Raw genomic sequence first — 20,270 nt, forward strand, 5'->3', positions numbered from 1 at the left:
GGCTGAAGATGGTATCTATGAGCCTAGATAGACTGCTCCATCCCTCACATATCTACAGCAAACAGACTCTAGCTTGGCCCATGGCTTTGTGAGCTAACAGGGGAACAATGAAATTCAATTCGTTTTTGTTGCTGTTTTTTTTTTTATTATTATTTTTTTTTTACAGGAGAGAGAAAGAGGAGAAAAATTGGCAAATGCACAAAATTCAGGAAACGGACCAGATAGAAGTTATTGTTATGAAATGTCTTTGTTTCATGGCCAAGACTGTTATATATCTCCGGCTGGCCGGACAGAATATCATGTGTCTTCAAAGGAAGCTTCTTTTCTACTCAGGGAGCTGGACATAGGGAAATGGAGCTGGCTTGAACAAGCAGCAGGGGTCAGTTCAACCTGGAGCACAGAAACCTTGCCGTAGGGAATGGTACAGGTCTCCTGTTCTCGTTTAGGAAGGGGGAACACCCTATCTGTTGTATCATGTTGAACTTAAAAATATAAAAATGCCCCAAATGAAGGGAAAATCCACCGTAACAAGACCTGTAGTGATCTAAAGTGACAGCTTTTTACCCTGAGGAAAGAGCCTGTCCCATCTGGGAGGCCCTTGGACAGATTTTGGATGGCTGAGCCTGCCACTGTTAGAATATTTTCTTAAACTCATATAATACCATGGGGCATTTTAAAGTCTTTGAGCAGAACTTACTGTTTTCACTGCTGCTCTCTGATGGCAAAGCAAGTGGGCTGTCAACAGGACAGTGGGTGCAAAAACATGAGTTAGTTTAAAAACATATTTGCTATGAAACCCTGTGCAAGGGATAAATCTCCTCTTAGAGAAAGAAAACAGAGATTCTCTGGAAGAATCAGCTCTACGAATGTTTTACAACACAGTTTTCTGTGCAGCTTTTGGCTTACATGGGGTTTTGACTTTACATACAAATCGTGGAGAAAAATGTGATACAGTCTTTGGCACTCCCAGGTAAAGCAACAAGCTCTCCTTGGGAAATTTACTTCCCTGCAGTAAATCAAATTCTGCTCCCAGTCCTTTCTGTTCATATATCAGCACTGTCCTTGCAATGTAAGCACTAGCATGTGTGCTCCCTCAAAGAAATACAAAACCACAGGTACACTAATACTGGAGATGCCCCCTGAGCCTTTTAAACTTTGAATTCAAAGCATTTTGTCTGTTTTATTAGATTCTGTGAATCTAAAAATCCCGCATTCGCCTCTGCATCAGCAATTTGGCTGTGCAGTTGTAAGGTTCAATAGCAGTTCATCTGGTTACATGTATCGAACCTCCCAAAAAAGACTGGGAACAGCATATTCCACTCCTTCGAATAAAAACAAACAAACAAACAAGCACAAAAACAAAACCAACCTCAACACTCTAAAAAGACAGTAAAATATATCATGGCACTTTCCACAGTGCTGCATGAACTCAGGTCCTTCATAAATTCTCATATGCAGTTCCTGAAAAGAAGCACAGGAGAGTGGATCTTGTACAAGACTTCTACATGGCAAAACTGTAAAAAATGGTCATTTCTGCTGAAGAAGATATTTTCAGTTTATAAATGGTTTCTTGCACATTCTAACAGGGAACTTTCGGAAGAGGTATTTGCTTGGTGTGGGCAGAGCTGTGAGGAAGAACAGGCTGAATGAAGTTTGGAAGACAACTCTGAATGCCGTGGGATCACCTAAAAAGATCTCTCAGGGCTATTTCAGGTTTCTGTCACAAGAATCAAGCAGTATCATTACAGAGACAGAAACTTGTGCACTAGAAAGAAATTATCTCGAGGAACCAAACAGAGCAGATATTGCAGGAACAACGAAGACCTGTCAAACCCACAGAAAGACCCTTCCCACATGCTGAAAAGGTGATCAAGAAAGAAGGTTTGAATGAGATTTGGAAAAAAAAAAAAGAAAAGAAAAGAAAAGAAAAAAAAAGGTAAACCTCATTATAAATAATTAAATCTCTATCTTCTCTGGTATGGAGATGAGCAGCCAGGACCAGTAGCATTCTGGTCTCCAAAAGCTAGAAATACCAGCTGCAGAAAGTATCAAAAAGGCAGTAGGTAAGGAAGCCCTTGCAACACAGCTGGGGAGACATCAAGGACACATTTTGGGAGGGACACTGGCCTGGAATGGTCTGGGACCTGTAAGCAAGGGAAGTGACCCCAGTTTTGTCACTCTTGCATCTGTAATAATGCTTTCTGCCAAAGAAATATTAGGCTACCATCTGCTTTCCCTAAGGAAAAGTAACCTTCATGGCCCCCACTTGCTTTAGCTATATAGACCAGAATGTAGCAATGTTTATTGGGATTATACTCTTACCTGAAGGCTACAACAGCTGTCGGCACTATACAGACAGTAAGGAAACATTACTCTTGGTGCCCAAAACAGTGTACTTGTAGAAAAAGGTCCAGAGGAGTTAAGGCCATATACAGAGAGGGATGCAAAACCAGAATCCTGCTCTCAGGTTGTGTTCGATTCTGCCTCTCCAAATCTTCTCAAGAGAATCCTTCCAAACCCACCCCACAGAAACACATGGCTCAGTGCTTATAGTAAACATGCTGTTTGCATAAGCCTTTGCATCTCCCATTAGATCAAGTGTAAAAAGAACATCACTCAGAAACTCATAGAGACATGAGCATTTGGAGCATGGAGCTCTGTACTCACTCATACTTCACTCTCTATATTGCTTCATTAGAGACTCACACTCAACTGCTCTGTCTCAAACTGGTGAAATCAACCCTTTGCAATGGGAAGAATTTGCACTGAAAGGCAGCCTAGGCCCATGAACTGTGTCTCCAAACCGAAGACAATTTGATAGATCGTATACTGACCACACAGGCAGGTTCAAAAGAAATAAGTTCAGAGTTCTGGAGAATTTTGAAAGTATTTCTGATCAATGGTGTTTGGAAGCCTCAAGGACATTAATTCCATATCCAGTTTGCCAAAATGTCTACCTTAGACTCAATTTATGAGCATACGTGTCAAGATATATTTAAAATCCTTTGAGACTTCCAAGTACATGAATAACAGACGTATCATTACTACCTTTTTTTAACATAGCATCATATAAATCAAGTGAGAGAGCCAGGCTTTCTCAGCTAAGGAAAACCACTGCACTTAAAATAACAAAGGTAGTACTTATTTATTAATGTACAGCATCCAAAATTCCTGCTAAATTCTATCAAGAACAGTTAAATGGGGCACACTCTTAGGAATTGAAATTAACACGTAGAATAGTAGAATCATACTTACTTGGAGGTTAAATCCACCACTTTGATGTCTCTGTATTTTTCATTTGTAAGATCAAGTTTAGGAAGTTCCTGGTTTCTCTTCTAAAAAAAGTTCAAAAGTACCATGTTAAAAAATGGAAACATCATCTGAATGTACCTGTTGTCTTTTCACTCAGTCATTTATCAACTATCTTGTGTGAAGGTGCCATAAGGTGTTTAACTACAAGGCATTTATGGGCGGTAATTTATCTCACGTTCTCTGAAATGGTCCTTGTGAATCAGGAGGTTTTGGAATTCCTTGTTAGCCGGTTCATGCTCTCTGATGGGGACTGTTGTGAGAACCTGAAAATGTTACTCACTCTGTATGGTGGATAATGGTAGTTGAGGACATGGCCATGAAAAAGACAAGCATTGCTATTTTCATGCTTCCAGTGAGTGGGAGAATTACAGGGTCAAATGCTTGGGATGAGCAGATATATTGTTGGTCAGCTATTCCGACTGCTGAGACTCTACCTAGAATGGATGTAATTAAATTGTGTTAGGACTGACTTTTTTATTATTTATTCTTTCGCAACCATCTTATAAAGTTGGCAGGACTATTTCTATACTGGTTGAGCCTTAGAGATGAAAAGGAATCTTGACTATTGTTCCTTAGATAATCATTCAACCAACACCATCATAACCTCAGAGTCTTTATGAGAAAAATACAAAAGAGCCTGTAATTTCCTTGACTGATGATAATATCCTGAATGATAAGGACCAGTGTATCACTCTACAAAACCCTAACCTCATTCAAGCTGATTTCCTTGAGACTGACTCACTGTCATAACTCTAAACAATTGGAGTTGGATCCTGGTGTAACTCTTCTTAACAATAAATGCATTTACTTTTCCTATCCGGAAGATTCATTTGACTTTTTTTGGAAGTTCCCCTTACTACCTTTGGCAGCATGCAAAGGTCAGTTTTGTTGAAATCTGAATCTGCTGTTGCTCCAGTTCTTTCTCTCTTAAAGGGCAACTTTACATATTACTATTATTGTTCCAGGACAAGCCCCTTCCCTGTCTCCTTGCAAGGCAGGGCACCCAGGATAGACCTGGGGAAAGCAGACCTTTAGCCCCATCTTCTTGTGAATCAGTAGGTTGGTGGCAGTGTGACCACTTTGCTCACCATGACAGACCTCAGAGACAAATAAGAGTAGGAGCTGCACATCTCCTGCAGTTCTGCTATGAAAGCATAGCACCACATTGTCCTTTAATTGTGCCTAATACATAACAGGAGGCCTTCTCCTTTGATTTAGTGCAACAGCCTCTGGCTTTCCCAAGGCTCTGTGTGCTGCTGGTACCCATAGAGGACAACTCTTACCAAGTCTCCAAGCACGACTCCATCCATATCTGATCTTCTCCTAACTTTGGACTCTTCTCCCCCTTACTGCTTCCCATATGGTTTCTTTAACTTCTCTTCCAAGTGCAAAATTCTGTCAATTTGTACTCTTCCTCATACTCTTGGTCAGACTCTTGTATACTCCATGTTATTCAGTTGTCTTACTATCCTAATTTTCTACATCACTCAGTAGCTCAAACCTATAATTAAGAATTAAAATCTCATTCCAGCCATGGCACAACTGCAGTGAATCAATTTGAAAAGACTGAGGACACATCAGCATGTTTGTCAGCAGAGTGGACAGCTCAGCAAACAGCTTCTCTTCTTGCACATATAAAAAACTGTAGTACATTAAGAGATGCATTGCAGATACCCACGTAAGAGAAAAATATTGGTAACAATGACATCATGCTTATGAAGGCCATAAAGGGTCTTTGTACAGAGCACAAGCTGAATAATGTTAGCCTTCTTTGCTAAATTACTCCTGCACAGTTTTAAGCTCATTCTTCTTTAGCACTTCTTGCCATATTTAGTATCACGGTGAGTTTGCAAAACTCAAAGCCTCATATTCAAGTGGGGCCCCTGGGATCTGTAACTTCTCAGAACAAGAACTCAGGGAAGAGAAAACATCCTGAGAAAGACCATTCCACCCTCTATTACCCCATCAGGTAAGGCATGCTTACTGGCATATTTACTTTTGACTTAAACTTCACATGAAGTCACAGAACAGTCCAGACTTTGAAGGACTGTCTAGACAAAAGCGAGAGCTCTACATGTGCCACCTTGTGCCTGTCAAAGAATGTGAAGACTGCAAGGCTTATCTGTCAGAGCTTTACTGAGGAAGCTAACGGGAGAAAGGAAAATTGGATGTAGAAGGAGATTACATGGGACTTTTGAGTTTGCAGAGGAAATTTGATTTGGCAAGTCTGAGCAGCAGAGACCGTGCTCTCTCTGAATTGGGAGTTAGTTTCAGCTAACTGAAAAATTTATTTTTGAAAGAACAAAAACATGTTAATACGCTGTAAGCCTGTGAAGAAATCTCATGACTGAGAACTGGCAACAAGCAAAGTCATTCCCCTCTAAATGTTACCTGGGGGAATTTAAAGCTATTCAAAATTATGTACCTCTATAAACTTATTTCATCTTAAAAGAAACATAAATTACATCCATATATAAATGTTTCTTTTCATGTGTTGGTGTAATCAGAAACCATTTGTGTTCTTTTTTCATAAATAGTGCATAGAAAATGATAGTGGTAACTGCAAAGAGACAGAGGGCTTTAGCTGTCGCTGAATAGATCATTCTAAAGAAAGATTTCTGCTTCCCTCAAAGATTTAAGGACTGACAGGAAAAAGGAAACGGAAAGAAAGGTGGCAGTAAGAATTTTCCAGTTAAGTTCCCTACCAGGTTGTCTTCCAGTGGGCAGAGGCACTGGGGGCTCTGTAACAGAGGGCTCTGCTTGAAGCTGATCATTGTGCAACACTCCAGAGGTGTATGGCAGTTCTGTCTCCTTGTGCTGGCTTTATGGTCATGTCATCGATGGTGCTTGAGACTTTCCAGGCTGTGTACAAGGACATGCACTGGCTCACAGACACTTATATTCCATTTGCTTTTTGGTTGCCTATTTCCACTGCAGTCGTATTCACACTTCCAGTAGAAGCAAGAAGTTTGGGACTAAGCCAGGATAATCTATGAGAAGAACAGAGTGACAGATTATTCTTTGCACTGAAGACAGAGGATAATGCAAGCAAGGTGAGGATCAGTCCTGGTCTTGTGTCCTCTTAGCAGCTAGAAGGAGCTGGGATAAGATTTGAAGGCACTGTATGGTTGCTAGGGAGAGAGTCACATTAGAGATGGCAGACTGCTTTGTGGATGTCCTTGCAATGAGAGATGTCTTTCACGTGGACTCCAGATCCAGCACAGTAAGAGCCACATCTGTGGCCTCTCCTGTGATTGACCAAGTAGGTGGAAGGTCTGTAAATGTCACTTTGACAACTCTTGTTTCTTCTCTCGTGCATTTCCCAAAGTGGGGAATATTGCAGCTTTCCACCTGAAGATATAAAACCAAATCAGCTGGCTGCTTGGAAGAGACTTTCTCCATAGACTGTCCTTCTCCCTACAGCTATCAAGGAGCTCCCATGTGCAGTAAAGTGTCTTTCATATTTCTGTGGTCTCACAGTGAGTCTTCACTGCTTTTATCCATTACAAATCACAATTTGGTCCACAAGAGTTTGGCTTGCTTTTCAATATTTTAGGAATGTTGTTTTAACATATTAATTATGGTTGTTTGCAGAGGAGCGGCCACAGTTTTTCCTAACTCAGACTGTCACTGGGAATGGGTGAATCCTCTGGAACCAGTTTCAGTAGAAACTAATCCTAAGAAAAGCTTACCTAAAAGTTCAGCATTAAACTCTGTACAGGAGGTAAAAAGAGCTGACAACCAATTAAATATACTGGAAACTGAAGGGAAATGTGGGGGTGGAAGGAAAATGGAGACATTTTGCTGTTCCCTGATTGTTGCCCTTGAGAAAGTCATTCCATCCTAGATTTCTCCAATGCCATATCCTTTGTAAGGTTTCAAAACCAACACTTAAAATATATTTTTAAGGATAACCATTTCTGAAAGTTAAAGCCCTTTGGGGGAGAATAAAAGAAGGACTTCAAAGTAACAAAATGCTAAATCTGGCAACTTGTTTTTAATGGAAGTAAAAACCTTCACAATTTAATACTTTAAAGTGTAATAAGAAGAGGAATGTCACACATAGAGTTCAATTTCTACCCATGGAATTGTGCCCCTGATTTAACAAATTCCAACTTCAATGCTTCCACCACAACTGAAAAATGTTTTACTGACCTCAAGCTCACTGTGCAGCAGAGGTCCGACAGTATTGCGAGGACCAAGATCAAAGAAGGAGCGGTTTTCAAAGCATCTTGCTAGCCTGACACGAGCAAAATCCAGCTGGTTAACATTTTGCAATCCAGTGAGTGCCGAAACCCCCTTTTTTGTGGACTTTTGTTCAGTATGAGTTTCTACATGTTGCATCAAAATATATTTTAGCTTCAGAGGAGTCTCTGGTCTCTCCCTCACTGAAGAGCATTGCTGCACAAGTGCTGAACACGGATCTGATTCGCCTTAGATCAGACTTCATCCCAGGATGAGCAGCCTGAACACTGGCCTTCAGCTGCACTTACCCAGATTGACTTCTGGTGTTATGGCTTTCCCTTAATCACAAACAACAGCCTTTCTACATGTAGCACTGCATAAAATCAATGTTTTTTGATAGATAAATCAATAGAAAAATCTAGTCTACCTGTATAGTTTTTAAAAATGTCTTTTTTTTCATTATTATTTTCTCACCAACTCAGTTTCCACAAACTTGAGTACCTGGTTTTAGTACTCCAGATGTCCGACAGAATTCTGATTGCTGCCACCAAACTGATGCACACCCTGAGACACTAGTCAGGATCTATCTCATAAGGTAACACTGATGCAACAAATATCAGCTACGTGCCGGGTTATTTTCAGCTCTGCACAGTGGGAAACTGCTGTCTTGGATAACAGAATGTCTGCAAGTTATTAAATTTTGACCATTTAACCTGCTGGTACTTAACAGGGATGTTACGATTAATGTTGATGGTGTGTTTTGGAGACAAAAGCCACACCAAAATGTGATTAATGATTTGGCTGTTGAGCCAGTAGGACTAACTGGTAGGAGCAGCCTGAAGATGGAGTTGGGCTTGAGAACTGATCTTCTATGCCCAACCTCGGGCTGTAGCCTGGCATGGCTCTGGTTCTCCTTAGGGTGCAATGGCACAGGAGCACCAGAGGAACCTAAACCAGGAGGCAGGATACTGAGCTGTATGCTTTCTATCTGGTTTAGCTGGCATAAATATCAGGGAAAATGCAATGCTTGGGCAAAGGTAGCACACATCGCAGTGACAAAAGCACAGCTCAGAGCATCTGCATGAGTACCTGAGGAGACCAGGCAGAGTGACATGGCCTTGCACAGCTCGGGGAGACTAAAGAGGTACTGAAACCCAAATTTGGGTAATGGAAACCCTATTCATGAATGGTAGGGCCTCCCAGATCAGTTCAGAGTAAAATCATTGGTCCCTTTAGATTTAGGACCCCAGAAGAGTGAGATGCAGAGCAGGGAACTGCCTGCAGCTAACAGGAGGTGTTAAATACGTATGTTTGAACTCTTATGTCTCCCTGTTTGTTGCAGGGCTGGGTCATCTCTGCTGACTTAGGAGTCAAAGCCTGGTGGACAACCCCAGGTAAGCACTAAACTGAATACCTCTAAGAAAAAACTCACCACTCAGCCCATGGCAAAGTGTGTGCTTTAGTTTATTAAATTTAGTTTTCTCACCAAACTTATTAACTCTAATCAATTTCTTCCTGTTGGCAGGAGCTGTCAAGAAGCAGAAGATCTTTGTTGATAGGGAAAAAGAGGTCATATTCTATATGTCCTATTTAACTTGTTCTTCAAAAAAGCCTGTCAAGAAAGAGTTATGTGACCAAGAAGAAAGGTCTGGACCTCAGATCTTCCCCATACCGTCTGACTGCCCTGATCTGTAGGCTACTGTCCACCTTCTTTAGTCATACTCCCAGATATACATCAACCCACTAATAGCTATGGCCAAAGCATTCACTTGAGACATGACTTGTTAGCTGCAGAACTGTTCAGACAGACTAAAGCCAAGACAACAAAACGGATTGACTGGGTCAACACACTGCTAACACAGTACTAACAACTCAACACACTTGGAAAACAAACAGCAAAATAAGTTCAGCTCTCTCCAATCTTCCTTCATCCAGATGGTCTGGAATCATGAGACAAAAGATCCATACACACCGTGTTTCCCCTCAAGAGATAGCTTATTAAGGTTCTATCTGAGGAAAGAGATCTCTCATTTGACAAGAGGAATAAAGGAAGGACCAGGCAAATTCCAATTTGTCATTCACAGGCACATCCATTTTTTGGTGCTGATATAACAATTAGCATATCTGTGCCAATGGCAATTTGCTACTCTCTCTCTGTGCTGACTTTGGCTGTGTCTCAGCTGTAGGGAGAGTGAGCTCCACAGCATTTTGCCACTCTGAGTTGCTCAGTTATCCATATTACCCTCATCTGAAAAGGAGGGCAGACGATCAGACACATGTGTACCCATGTCTCTTACTAATGCATAGTGAAGATGCGGTAAGCGCAGCCTAAGACCCAGAAGCTGGGAAATGTTCCCACCTTTTGGGTGGATCCATTCAACTTCTGGAGGGTTTTGGTGAGAAGTCTGGCATAAACTATGTAAGTACAACATAGCAACGCTACATGCATGATTGATGTAGATTATGACACCTCTCAAGATGTTTCCCTCTCTCCTGCAATGTCCCAGATATCTTAGCCAAGCAGATGTTCACCATTACTTTGAGCCATGGAAAAAATGTAGGATTCACACTAAAAGAAAAAATACAGAACAGGGAAGACATCTGAACTATTCTCTGTTTGCTCGGTCTTGCAAGTCATGAGGAATTTATTTTTTCTGAGTCAGAGCTGGAACTGGAACACAGACACCTCACGTTCTGGAGGGACCTTGCTGTCCAGTACCTCCAGCCATTAGGAACATTGAGGTTTGCGTTCCTCACTCAAAATACTGTCCTGTTTTTATTTAGAAAAGCAGAACATTTCTGTGAAACAGAGGAAGAAAGAAGAGATCTTTCCGTCGATATTCTGCTCAGTTTCTTGTTCGAGCACATTATTGTGCCCAGTGTCTGCAGGAGGGAAGAAAGACCTCACTGCTCTTAAGACACAACGGCTGCTGGCTCCGTTGTCTTTCTGGGAGTAATGTTTGTTCCGTAATTATAACCTTATTTCACTCTCAGCCATGAAGCTTTTGATTTCTATAAGATTTCAAGGCTCATTTCTATCTAATATGAAATACACGCCTCAAAATTTTCCAGAAAAATGGTTGGCAATAAAAATCCACTGTTGTCCATTGTTGGCACAAAAGAAAGGCTGTTGGAACATGGCATGTAGCCATTCCCTCCCACCATTAGCAGTGTTGTCACTGACCCACATAAATGCATTGTTGCCTGAAACAAAGAGAATAAAGTTATTCTGAACTGATAAGGCTCCTCCCTGATTATTCCCTGCTTGGACTCTGTTACTAGAAAGATGGTCCCCATCTGACTTGGCTGTTCCTCTTGGAATAACCCCAGATCTTCTCTATACTCCAAGTAATTTGACATGTTTTCTTCTCTCAGCAGCACATTTACCCATGAAGAACCAAAGAAGGAAAGCTCACTAGAGAAGGAAGGTCTAAACAGCTCTATGACGTCTCACCTCATCAGGAGATATAGTAATCAGACAGGGTAAATTTTATTTAGCAACACACTCACCTGCTTACAACTGGTTTCAAAGAAAATGTGGGTGCTGGAAATGCTTTAATTTCAGACTCTCGTGTGAGCAGCAATGGTTATTGCATGCAGCTCCTCCTTCCACTTCAAGCCAAGCCAAGTGTCATTACTCAGCTTGGGCTGCTCTCATGCTAAAGACAGGAGCAGGTACTCATTGACCTGGCTGCCCATTGCAGGGACCCGGGAAGCCGGCTCTGTGGTGGTGCCGATGCCTGGCTCCATCCATCTTTGCCAGGCCTGCAAAAGCTGCCAGTCGGTACATTTTGTGCAGTCTCAGGAAATGGCAGTTCTGCTGAAGGTCAGGGTTTGTGAAACAGACACCTTATTTTATTTTTTTCTTTTCCTTTTCTGGGGATTTTTTTCCACTCCCTTCTCCATCCTCACCCCACACTTTCCCTGGGCCTCTTCCAAGAACAACCCTGGTGCCATTCTCTCCCACCAAAGGCACAAAGAGTTTCTTTTACCGACCCACTGGCTGTTCAGGATACAAAGAAGTTAAACTAACAATACGGCGATGCAACAGCCCATTACAGGCAGATCTGGATGAGTCACAGAAATAAAGAGTAGGAAGGGATTTAAGAGGCCACCTTCCCCTCTTCCCCAAGGCAGCATAATAATTTTCTCCTAATACATTTTCCAGTGTCCCTGCTATTTCTGCTCCCTTGGAGTACAGCAAGCTCTTGGTTTCTCCTCAGGATCAGTATTTATTGCCAGGATTTATTACTTCTCAGAACAAGTTTGCCTAGTCCTTGTGCTTAGTAAGAGAATACACCACCTTTAATTGTGGAGTTTAACCCCAGAACAAAATACTATCTGAAAACAGCATTTTAAGTGCACATTTAATCTTGGAAAGAGGCTAGTATTCCACTCTGAAAGTGTTTCTGTTTATAAGATCTGGGTTGCCTAATAGCTGAGCTTGGGGTAGATTCAGATGTAGTGAATGTTACATGTACTATATGGTGAGTGGCATTATTTTCAAGTACTTGCTCTAGTGAGCAGAGGTTTAGGAAGGAAGTTTGAAGATTTAGAAAGAGAACTGGAATTACTGCATTCAACTGCTTAAAAGCTGTGGTATTACCTCAGCATTACTATCCTGACAACACTCATCAGAGATGTCTGCTCCTACAGCCAGCCAGAACAGAGATATCTACCTGGTTATACTCATCTTGCATGGAAGTCCAAGAGAATTTGTCTACCCATCTCCTGACACAGGCCCAAGTCATGTAAAATATCCTCTAATATCACTTGTTCCTCATTTGCAGACTGCTTTGCCCTTTTATTTGTTTTAGTAGAAGGTTGTTCTCATCGCTCTAATGATCAGGAAAGATTTTCTACTTCTTCTGGATTAAATACGAACACAGAATATCTCAAACTACCTAGAGCATCCAGAGCACCTATAATATCAATTTATGTCTCACTGAATAAATAGCCCCAGGAGTGAAGCAGCCCAGACATGTGGGTAGGACAGTCCCCCAGGGCACGAAGGTGTGGTGGGGACAGAATCATTGTCCCCACTGGTTTGAGAGCTCCCAGTTTTTGTAGGAAACCCTTGCTGGGCACATAAGCTGCAGAAGTGCCTGATGGTGATGCTCTCTCTCACTCTCCTACAACATGTGCACAAAGCCCAAGGAGCTCTGCTTTTTATTGGAAGGTGAGGCACTTCCAAGGGTAATAAAACAACCTGCAAGAACACACAACACACATAAAAATGCCAAAACCAGTTTGGTCTTGCACCTGAAAATACAGAGACCGCTGGGGACCTACCTGGGGTTTTCTCTAGTGTGGTACAACGTGGTATCACCTGGAGGCCAGCTGAGGGTTTCCTTGCTAACAGACAAATAAAATTCTTCAAAAGAGCCTGTTAAATTAAAGCCTGCTACCGTGATCTGAGCAGGTTTGCAGTCTGCAGCTGTGTGGCTCTTGTTTTGCATCCTCCTGTGGCTGCTCATGTGTTCTTCATCCCTCATGTAGAGCCTGGTGCTCTCCAGGACAAATTGGGCCTGATCACCCACCATGTGTCACCCGGCCGCCCACCAGCGAGACACAGCTCAATAAAAAGGCACCTGTATTCTGTCCCTGTGCCCATACCATTAAAAAAAATACCACTACCATTATTTGCAATGGGGTCAAAGCAATTTTCACATCAAGGTCTTGCAAACAAAGGCAGGCCGTCATCTACAAGGTAAATATTAACAACTCTTGGCTATTTGTAACCTAATGAAATGCTTTTATGGAATATTTCCTACCTCTGTGAAAGCCAGATGTTGTTTGTGTTGGGTATGAATCTGTGGGTGTATTAACTGCTGTAAGATAAAACAAAACAAGGAAACAAACAGCGCAAAGCAAACAGTTCTTTAATATTTTCATGTTAAGGATGCAATTTCAGCGCTGAATAGGTTAAACAGGATGGGTGTGCTCAGTTCAGCCCAACCTACAGCTTCATAACACCAGATGGAGATTATTGTTGGCTGATATAGCACTAAAATTCTTAGTGAGTTTCCTGTATTTTGGTTTTGTTGGGGGTTGTTGTTATTTTTGTTTGTTTGTTTGTTGTTTGGGTTTTATGGGACTTTTTGCCTTTTTCGTTTGTTTGTTTTTAGGAAGGGGATTTAAACAACAACAACAAAAAGTTTACATCACTATTTTTTTCTCTTGAACCAAAACCATTAGTCTGAAGTTTTGTTCAATTTGACCTGGAGCAGCTTCATTCATGGTTCAACTCAAATGGAAGCTGAATTGAAAAATGCATTGGTTCCTCTCTCAGGGCTTTACTAGGTAAATTTGTAATAAAGCTGCATGGAAATAGAAGCTCCAGACTTCCACTTTGTGAAGGAGCTTGGAAATTCCAGGCGTGCTTCTGCTTGAATCAGAGCAAAACCACAAAAATTTCAAGATTCTACATGAAGAAGAAATTATCTCAAGTTTGATCTTTTTGGTTCATTGAAATATTTCATTTTTTAAAAAACAGCGTTTAATTTCAACTTTTAAAGGCTACTAGTATGCAAAGTAAAAAAAAAAAAAAAAAAAAAAAAAAAAAATGTGCTTCATAATAAAAAGTTAGTGGGATCCATTTCTAAATCTCCAAATGGAAATGTATAACTGTTTTCTAACATTTTGGTGGTTTTCTTCTGATAGGCACTTAATTGACTGTCCTTTGTGAAATGTACAAATTTTTTTGTTTCAACTTAATTTTATTTCTTAAAAATTTCTCTGATCAATTTTCTTATTATAAAAGCTGTGTTAATTATCCATATCTGGAAAGTGTTTTGCACGGACAATGCTTTTCATTAACGGTGAAGAGCATCACAGGCTGAAAATAATTAACAACATAATTGAAGACCTATTTCTATTAGATATGGCATTAAATATGGTACATGGCTAACTTCAAACACAGAATTAGCATCACAAATTTAATGGGACTAACCAGACCCTTTTCCATTATAAAATGAGGCAGCATGTGCTAAATGCTTTATTGAGTTGGAACATCAGAGCAGAGGCTCAGAAGATCTGGTCTGTGCTTCTACCTCTGCCATAAATGTGATAGGCGACTTTTTTATGTACAAGTGCTACAGAGATGCACAGCATCAAACCAAGCTTAAATGCATGAATAATAACAAAGATTTGAAATTCATAATTATTCTTTATAGAAGAGATTTGAGCACATCTACACAAGGCAAGTAGCTCACTAGACAAAGAATAACCTTCAGTTCAGAATCTGCTTATAAGTAATATTAACACCCCAAATGAGTGTTATGTTAGTTAAAGCTGCTTGTTGACCTGTCAATTAAGAGAGAATATTATCTAGGAAATTATGGACTGAAATAGTGATCTCGTGCTGAGCCTCAGTCAGTCCAAAACAGTTTAATTATTATTTTTTACAATAAGTTGCTGATTTTAACTTGTAATAACAACATCTCCAAACTTAGAGTGGGTTTAGTCAGGTTAGACTGATACAACAAAGCAGGGTAAGTGAAATCCTGGCATGACTCTTTTTAACATACGTTTTCCATGCACAGGCTTATATTACAGAACAGCTAATCAATGGAAACATTGTGCTGGCATCTGTGGGTAAAATCTAGACCTTGATGTTGACACCTTTCAAATATTTACAGTGGCTATTGTATCAACATCCTAGTGATCTTTCAGCCAAGTTATACACACGTGCCCATGTCTTCAAAAAGCAGTCTTTTGAACAGCGTATTTTTTTGCTGTGGGCTGCTGTGTGTATCAGATTTGTACTGAGAATACAGTTGTGCAACTGTTCACCTCAACTTCAGATTCGATGTGCATGAATAAAACTGCTGTGCGCAACGTTTGGCTGCAAACATCAAAAGCATAGGTACTAATTTGACATAAGTGTTTCAAACTACAATGGCAGGACTTTTCAGGATATCTGAGGTCATAATCCAACTTAACTCGGTGTTTTCCCTCATCTGTGCCATGTCAGAGCAAACGCAGGCTGTGTTTAGATCACAGGGCAACATCTCCAAGGCAGCACTGCTCCAGGACATCTCTCCACAGTGACAACACAGCTCATCCCAGCAGCTCATAGAATCATAGAATGTCCTGAGTCAGGAGGGACCCATAAGAATCATTGAGGCCAACTCCTGTTCCTGCATGTGACAACCCCAAAATTCACACCATGTGTCTGAGTGTGTTGTGTTCTTGAACACTGACAGGCTTGGGGCCATAACTGCCTCCCTGGGAGTTTCTCAGTGTCATACCAGCACAGCTGCACAAGGAACCACGTAAACCTTCTTCTGCCTCCTCTCACTTGCCCTGGAGCTCCTCAGCATACAGCATCACAGCTTGAATACATGGTCTGGGAACCAGCAAGTGCTAAACATAACTCCAAGAGAAGGTGCTGGATGGGCTTTGCCTTCATCCCTTGCACATGAGGTGCAGGATGTGCTGGCCATCTCCTGCAGCAGGGTGGATTGAGGGATACAGGAGAGGAGTAACTCGCCCTCTGGAGGTATCTCCCTCACGCTCCAAACTGCACAGCAAATCTGGATAACATGGTCAAGTTGAAACTGGAGCTTGCAGAGGGACAAGGCTACAAGCCCATCTGGCCCGTGCTGCAGTCACCTGGCTCTGGTTTGTGTTTGCACCCCAGGCTGGTCACAGCCTTTTGCTGTCACCTGGGACAAACTGGTCCCTCTGCCTCAGTTACAACTCATAAAACACAAAGGTAGCCCTCCTCTCCTACCAGTTTTTCCTGTCTGTTTAACTTGAAAATCCTATTTAGTAGATACATATTTTGGTCTTTTGCAGGTGTGGCTGTGCTACAAGACATACATTACTCCAAAGCCAGGAAGCTTTGCTTGATCACAGACTGAAACATGGAAAAAGAGATATTACGGTCCCCTTGACAAGACCTCATTTGTCATTTAAAGTCTGCTTCCATTGATTTATTTATTTTTCTACCAGACAACAAAATTAATAAGGATCTGATATTAGCATTCTTTGCTTGTCCCAAGCAGACACATGGAAAACTGCTTGTATGACACTACTGACACTACTCCAACACTTTTCAAAGTGCTATGAATATTTAATTAGAATAGGCACTTTTGAAGTGCAGACACTTCCATGGGCATTTTGCTTCTGAGCTGTAGTTTCTTCCTATTCGTATGTAGAAATCAGATGAGTATCCCATTCATTGCCCAGCCAGGTTTTTTTTTGTGAGATCTCATAGCCAAAATAACAGCCTTATTTAGGAGCTGCATCAGTGTTTTAACAGGCTTACAAAAGGCAGCCCTGTATCCCATCTCAATATTGGCACTCAGGCTGCTTGGTTGGAAGCAGTGGCCTTGTATACACGTATACTTGCAAAGATTTTCTGTTGCTGACAGAAAGAAATCACTGTTCTTCTACTGAATAAACAGGTCATTGTGGATGTCTCTCTTCCATTGCCTCAGCCACTGCAGAAGTCCTTATGTCAAGAGCTAAGATATATTCCTTGGGTATGGGGGTTGCTCTCATTCAGTGAAGAGCTGACAAACAAAATGTAGCAGGCTTTGCCCTATGCTGAAGTTTATTTGTAAATGCTTGAAGGAGTGGGGTGCTTGTTTACGTCTTGTACTTCAGAAAAGTCCTCTTGAGATTTATTTTGTGTTCGTATTGAAACATTAGATTCCTTCGTAATGGCTGAGAGACATCTGCAGTTCCCTCACGAGAGTATGAACATAAACCCAAGTTTGACTTGGCCATCACATTGGAGTCACCATCACGACTTGAAACTGTTGCATCTACACAGAGGCAGTAAGCATGCTGTTCGCTTTTCATTTGTGGGTTTTGAGAGCAGAACATCGGCTGTACCAGTTTGTCCATGCGACATGGACACTTGTTCTCTTGTCCCACAAGTGAGTCCAGGGACTTGTGTTTGTTCACTGCAGGTCTTCCAGCAGACATTGGCATAAGACACTTCCCAAGAATGACAGGAGGTGGAGAATCCAGTCACTTCTCATGGGAAATTTTCCCAGAGTTTATTTGTTCCTCCATAAAAACATGTCTGGTTTCAACTTGGCCATGCCTCTGTCCACAAGAGCAGAGGGACTATCAGTCTCAGTATTTTTCTCTGTGTGAAAGAATGTATAGAGTGAAATTAATTCATCTCTTGACCTTTATTTTCAGTCTTCTTCTGATAACCTAAGGTCTTGCTTCATAAATCCCTCATTACAAATTATTTTCTTTGGCTGTGAAAAAAATTTGCTGCAATAAAATCTTTTTTTTTCCCCTTGACCTCCCTCCCATCTCATAATATCGTTACTAAAATGTGGATTCTACAAACAGACACAATATTCCAGGGTCTGTCTAATTAAAGCTTTTAATGGAGGTAAAGTTGCTTCCCCCAGTCAGTCTTGCTGCTACTCTCTTTGTCCCTTATAGAAGAAATCACTTTCATCTTGACATTCACTTAGTGGGGGTAAAATTTTACACATGCCAATGTGTCTCTGTGTGCAATATTATAGAGATACCATGTTATGAAAAGTTATTAGAAGCAGCATATTTAATCACTTGTAGTTGCAGTTAAATCATCGCTGATGTGCCAGTGACACTGTGAGTAAAGGCTTGTCAGTGTTTCCATTATATTTGTCTGTATTTTGTAATGTTTTAGATTACATTAAGAAGAAAAATGCAGCATTTCATTTGCCAGACAGGATGTAAATGGCTTTGCAGTTTTCAATAACGTTCTAAACCCGTATTTTGTGCAAGAAGCAGCACAACATTCCCACACATGGGGTTAGCTAACTGTGAGGAGGACAGTTTTATGGTTTTCTTTATTTCTTTGAAATGCAATAAGAAATTATGAGGATTTTCTTTCTGTTATTTAAACGTTGCTTAATCAGCGGTCTGACTCCTGTTTTAGTTGACATCTCCTGGGAATCACAGAGGACTCCAGCAGGCAGGTGCCCAGGTCTTCAGGAAAATGTTTGACATCTAAAATATTTAACAATGGCACATTTTCTCCCAAATCTTTGTCAGCCATTCAAATAAAACATTTGATTATACCACAAGCTGCCAAAACATCATTGAAGTAAATTGCTTGGGGAGAAGAAGAGAGGAAAGATGCAAGTCATAAAAGTACCTAAACTGTTGGGGGAAAAGAATGTGACAAACTTAATTTTTTATTTCTGTGACAATGAACAATGTCTGGTGTCTTTTTATTCAGCTCTACTAGATTTAGATGGAAGGAAAAAATGTCTTCTAAGTCTGGAAAGTTAATGTGCAACCTGTTATAGGTACAAAGATATTCCTTTTGTCTTTATGTCCTTAACACATTTTCTGACTTAGCTAGATATTTTTCCATATAGGCATTTACAGGTCTGTGTGTACAGAAACACATTATTACATGAGGTGTAATACCAAATACTGGGCACGTGTTTTCAATATCAGAATCACAAAAATTCAAAGCATAGAGATACACACAGGTCTAGAGGGTTGGAGAGCTGGGAAAATGTCTTACAGAGAAATGTCAGGCACTCTTCTCAAGTCCTCAAAAAGATCAAGGGGGATATGATTTCAGTGTCAAAAACCCTACACTTCTTTTTTCAAAGACAGCATACATCAGATATCAAAAGGCTTTTTAACACAGAAAAAAAAAAAGAATGAAAATTAAAGGCAAAGACATCCCAACAAGAAATATGGCCCAATTATCTACAGTGAATCTGAGCAAAAAAATTATACAAGGAAATGGTGGGTTCCCACCTCCTGAAGCATCTCGCAGATGCTGTCAGCTGCATACAAACAAGGCATTTGCCTGTGTGTAGAAGTCACTCAGTGAAATACGATGGCTCTATCATGACTAAGTGGAGAGGAGAGACAAATATAGCTCCTCTTCACCATACTGTATGTAACTGCAAGGCTAATCAATCTATGCCCTCTACCCTCTTTTCCCTGGGAAACTGTCAGTATTGATTACGAAACTCTATGCTGCTATTTATTATTTTTTTTTTTATTATTATGATAGGGCCTACAGTGCAGGACACAACATGATAACCTTTACACAACCAAATTCTTCCCTCTAAGGGTGCTGCATTTCGTCCAGGAGAAAAACCCCCTTCAGCCGCATTATTTTTCACTGGACCTAAAGGGACTTTGCAAAAGCTCAGAACATCTTGCAAGCAAATTCCAAGCAGATATAAGCATTTAGGAAAGCAAGCAAATGTAAAGAAGAACATACTAATCACAGACATTTACACACTTCTGTAAACACAGTTAATGGAAGAACTTGCACCCCACGTCCCTTTTACCCTAAAGACTATTTTCTGTATTTAACATGCATTTGCCCTCCTACTACATGCAGAATAGGTGGAACTCCAAAGCCTCAGTGACTGTGCTTGTCTTCAGATTCCTCTCCTTCAAAATATCAGTTGCGACCAAATGTGTGCAGACACAAAACATTTTGGATGGGATTTCCAAAAACCTGTTTCCAGTGAACTCTGCAGCTACGGAAGCCAGCTGAAGGTTTAGGAGACGAGAGCTAAAGGATCACTACAAATCCTGCTCTTCATATCTACCATAAACCAGACCCTAATCGGAGCATACCTTCTAATAACTCATCTAAGCTACTGAGCTTAGGATCACAAGTGGCAGCCTGTTATATTGAACTGGTTAACGTCTGCCAGAGCTTGGCTTTGTGCATGGTCATATTCTGTTATTGTAGTCTTTCTTCCCTGGTTTTCATTTACAGAATATTCCCTCTTTCAAATCTGTGACAGTTTATTGCCTCTGTTTCAAGCTTT

The 20,270-nt window shown here is 40.8% G+C and overlaps 1 long non-coding RNA gene across 3 annotated transcripts in view; it reads left to right on the plus strand.

The window, feature by feature from the left end:
* The window catches only part of LOC110364285 (uncharacterized), a 46,509-nt gene extending 27,973 nt beyond the window's left edge, over positions 1-18,536 (plus strand). Inside the window, exons 2-6 of one of the 3 annotated variants that reach the window (XR_010472036.1) lie at positions 6,250-6,365; positions 7,980-8,092; positions 8,840-8,891; positions 9,023-13,800; positions 16,300-18,536. This is a non-coding gene — a long non-coding RNA (uncharacterized LOC110364285). Of the gene's footprint in view, positions 1-6,249; positions 6,366-7,979; positions 8,093-8,839; positions 8,892-9,022; positions 13,801-16,299 lie in introns of those variants that run through there. The other 2 variants (XR_010472037.1, XR_002422953.2) reach the window with 2 other exon arrangements.
* Positions 18,537-20,270: the final 1,734 nt, after the last annotated feature.

This window comes from Columba livia, chromosome 4, assembly GCF_036013475.1.
Source record: "Columba livia isolate bColLiv1 breed racing homer chromosome 4, bColLiv1.pat.W.v2, whole genome shotgun sequence".
In the NCBI taxonomy this organism is placed as follows: Eukaryota; Metazoa; Chordata; class Aves; order Columbiformes; family Columbidae; genus Columba; species Columba livia.